The following is a 4,246-nucleotide window of genomic DNA, read 5'->3' as shown; positions in this document are numbered from 1 at the left end:
CATGTACAGGCGTACCTCAGGGATAGGGCTGGTTTGAGTCCAGACAACCATAATAAAAGGAATATTACAAAAAGGGAATATCACAATAAAGTGAGTCAAATGAATTTTTTGGTTTCCCAGTGCATATTAAAGTTGTGTTTACAGTATATTATAGTCTATTAAGTGTGCGATAACATTATGTCTAAAAAAACAATGTATTTACCTTAATTAAAAATACTTTATTGCTACAAAATGCTAACCATCATCTGAGCTTTGAGCAAGTCATAATCTCTTTGCTGGTGGAGGGTCTTGCTTTGATGTTTATGGCTGCTGACTGATCAGGGTGGTGGGTCCTGAAGGTTAGGATGGCTATGGTAATTTCTTAAAATGAGACGGTAAAAAGGGTTGTTGCATCGTTTGACTCTTCCTTTTACGAATGATTTCTCTGTAGCATGTGATGCTGCTTGATAGCATTTTACCCATAGTAGAACTTCTTTCAAAACTTGAGTCAGTCCTCTCAACCCTGCTGCTGCTTGCTTGATCAACTAAGTTTATGTGATATTCTAAGTCTCTTCAACTATCTTCTTCCACAATCTTCACAGCATCTTCACCAGGAGTCGATTCCATCTCAAGAAACCACTTTCTTTGCTCATCCATAAGAAGCAACTACTCATCCAAGGAAGTTTTATCATGAGGTTACAGCAATTGAATCCCATCTTCAGGCTCCACTTCTTATTCTAGTTCTCTTGCTATTTCCACCACATCTGCAGTTACTTCCTCCACTGGAGTCTTGAACCCCTCAAAGTCGTCCTTGAGAGTTGGAGTCAACTTCTCCCAAACTCCTGTTCATGTTGATATTTTGGCCTCTTCCCATGAATCATGAATGTTCTTAATGGCATCTAGAATGATGAACCCTTTCCAGAAGATTTTCAATTTACATGGCTCAGATCCATTAGAGGAGTCACTATCTATGGGAGCTATAGCCTTTCAAAATGTATTTCTTTTTTTTAAAAGATTTTATTTATTTATTTGACAGAGAGGGACACAGTGAGAGAGGTAACACAAGCAGGGGGAGTGGGAGAGGGAGAAGCAGGCTTCCCGCTGAGCAGGGAGCCCGATGCGGGGCTCGATCCCAGGACCCTGGGATCATGACCCGAGCCGAAGGCAGACGCTTAACGACTGAGCCACCCAGGCACCCCTCAAAATGTATTTCTTAAACAATAAGACTTGCAAGTAAAAAATTACTCCTTGATCCATGGGCTGCAGAGTGTACGTTGTATTAGCAGGCGTGAAAACAACGTTAATCTCATTGAACATCTCCATCAGAGCTCTTGGGTGACCAGGTGCATTGTCAATGAGCAGTAATTTTTTAAAAGCAATCTTCTTTTCTGAGAAATAGGTCTCAATGGTGGGCTTAAAATAGTCAAAAAACCATGTTATAAATAGATGTGCTGTCATCCAGGCCTTGTTGTTCCATTGACAGACACAGGCAGAGTAGATTCAGCATAATTCTTCAGGGCCCTGGGACTTTCAGACTGGCCAGTGAGCGCTGGCTTCAACTTCAAGTCATCAACCTCATTAGCCCCAAGGAGAGAGTCAGTCTGTCCTTTGAAGCTGGGCATTGACTTCTCCTCTCTAGCTATGAAAGTGCTAGATAGCATCTTCTTCTTCTTCTTTTTTTTTAAAGGTTTTATTTATTTATTTGAGCCAGAGAGAATGAGAGAGAGTGAGCACATGAGAGGGGGGAGGGTCAGAGGGAGAAGCACACTCCCCGCCGAGCAGGGAGCCCGACTTGGGACTCGATCCAGGGACTCCAGGATCATGACCTGAGCCGAAGGCAGTCGCTTAACCAACTGAGCCACCCAGGCGCCCCTAGATAGCATCTTCTTATAAAGGCTGTTTCATCTACATTGAAAATCTGTTCTTTAGTGTAGCCACCTTCATTAATGATCTTAGCCAGATCTTCTACATGACTTGCTGCAACTTCTCCATCAGCACTTGCTGCTTCACCTTGTACTTTTATGTTATGGAGATGGCTTCTTTCCTTAAACCTCACAAACCAACCTCTGCTAGCTTCCAACTTTTCTTCTGCAGCTTCCTCACCTCTCTCAGCCTTTATGGAATTGAAGAGATTTAGACCCTTGCTCTGGATTACACTTTGGATTAAGGGAAAGTTGTGGCTGGTTTGATCTTTTATCTAAACCACTAGCTTTCTCCATATCAGCAATAAGGCTGTTTCACTTTCCTACCATTCATATATTCACTGGAGTAGCACTTTTAATTTCGTTCAGGGATTTTTCCTTTGCCTTCACAACTCAGCTGTTTGATGCAAGAGGCTAGCTTGCCGCCTGTCTTGGCTTTTGACATGACTTCCTCGCTAAGCTTAGTCACTTCTAGCTTTTGATTTAAAGTGAGAGATGTGTGACTCTTTCGTCCACTTGAACACTGCGAGGCCATTGCAGGGTTATTCACTGGTCTAATTTCAATATTGTTGTGTCTCAGGGAATAGGGAGGCCGGAGGAGAGGGATTGAGACTGGGGAACGGCCAGCCACTGGGGCAGTCAGAACACATACAGCTTTTATTGACTCAGTTTGCCGTCTTATATGGGTGTAGTTTGTGGCACCCCCAAACAATTACAATAGTACATCAAAGATCACTGAGCACAGATCGCCATGACAAACCAAAAGGGGACCGAGAGACAAGAAGTGGAAAAACAACACCAACGGGCTTGCTTGATGTAGGGTTGCCACATACCTTCAATTTGTAAAAAACACAATCACTGTCTGAGCCACCCAGGTGCAGTCAAGCCAAGTGCAACAAAAGGAGGTCTGCCTGTCGTGGCGTCTGTCATCTGCGGCCGTGCGAGTGGGAAGCCACAAACTTAGGAGTGTGCTTGAGGCTGAGAAGGAGCGATGTCAGCACAAGGTAGCCTGGCATGTGAGATAAGGTCAGAGAAAGGTCAGGGGCCAGGTCAAGTACAGCAATGTGAGCAAGTTTTTCATCAAATCGCCAGGTGATGCTTCCTTAGGCGTTTGCACACATTTGAGAACAGCTGGGGAAGATGGAGAAGAGAACTTGCCATTGAAAAGAAACCCCATTTCAAAGTTCTTCTTCTTCTTCTTTAATATTTTATTTATTTATTTGACAGAGAGAGAGAGAGAGCGCACAAGCAGGGGGAATGGGAGAGGGAGAAGCAGGTTCCCATTGAGCAGGGAGCCTGATGCTGGGCTCAATCCCAGGACCCTGGGATCATGACCTGAGCTGAAGGCAGATGTTCAACCAATTGAGCCACCCAGGCGCCCCCAAAGTTATTCTTTTTTTTTTTTTAAAGGTTTCATTTATTTATTTGAGAGAGAGAGCATGAGAGCCACCCAGGCGCCACCCCCCCCCCCCACCTGCCAAAGTTATTCTTAAAAAGTGGTTCTGGAAAGTGTAGAACACACAGAAGTTTAAAATACTACTGCACCTGCTTACATGCCCATCACCCATCTTCAACACCATCAACTTTATTTTACAAAGGGAACTGAAAGTAGTACCCAGGAAGGTAGGAGGAAAACCAGGCAAGTACTGAGTCCATGAAGCATGTCAAAGAGAGAGAGGTAATCAGTGGGGAATAAAGGCAGAAGGGTTCTGTATGCTTTGCAGGGTCATCTCCCTGTGGCCCCATGGGGGCCCCACAGTGAACATGGCGGTTATGTGCTGGCAGCTTCCCTTCAACCTGCTTCTCCTCTTGTTTCCTCTTTCAGAACATCTTCAGTGGCTGCTGTATGGGATAGGAGCAGGGGCTGATGTTTGGATGTGGGTTCAGGGAGTTTATCTGGAGAGTGATAGGGGGGTTCAGGGAGTTTATTTGGGGGTGATTGGGGGCTCAGGAAGTTTTATCTGGGGCTAATTAGGGGGTTCAGGGAGTTTATCTGGGGAGTGATAGCAGGGGGGTTCAGGGAGTTTATTTGGGGGGTGACTGGAGAGCAAGGGGAGTGAGGCAGGGAAGGAGCAAAAGCTGTGAAGAGTGTGTTACTGAGCTGGTCACCACTGTGGGCAACTGGGGCTCGAACTGGCCGACCATAACCCTGAGGAACTAGGTAGAATGTATCTCAAATTGTCCTTCAGAAGAACAGGAGACTAGGACTTCTATTCAATGGACTTCCACCCCCATTTCTGGAGAGTTGTGCTGGGAACGTTAACCTCCTGTATTTCTGGGCTGCCCTGCATGCTGGCTGAGAGAGCTTACCAGGTTCATGTGGCAGAAAACCAGAGATGCAGGGG

At 45.3% G+C, this 4,246-nt stretch overlaps 1 pseudogene; it reads right to left on the bottom strand.

Moving 5' to 3' along the window:
* Nucleotides 1–234: 234 nt before the first annotated feature.
* On the bottom strand, nucleotides 235–2,436 carry LOC135364287 (tigger transposable element-derived protein 1-like; annotated as a pseudogene).
* Between the last annotated feature and the right edge of the window lie 1,810 nt (nucleotides 2,437–4,246).

This window comes from Mirounga angustirostris, unplaced genomic scaffold, assembly GCF_029215605.1.
Source record: "Mirounga angustirostris isolate CCGP_5_RB_7025 unplaced genomic scaffold, mMirAng1.0.hap1 SCAF_5, whole genome shotgun sequence".
Classification (NCBI taxonomy): domain Eukaryota; kingdom Metazoa; phylum Chordata; class Mammalia; order Carnivora; family Phocidae; genus Mirounga; species Mirounga angustirostris.
The sequence above is the reverse complement of the archived record's forward strand: the minus strand, read 5'-3'. Positions and strand labels throughout refer to the sequence as shown.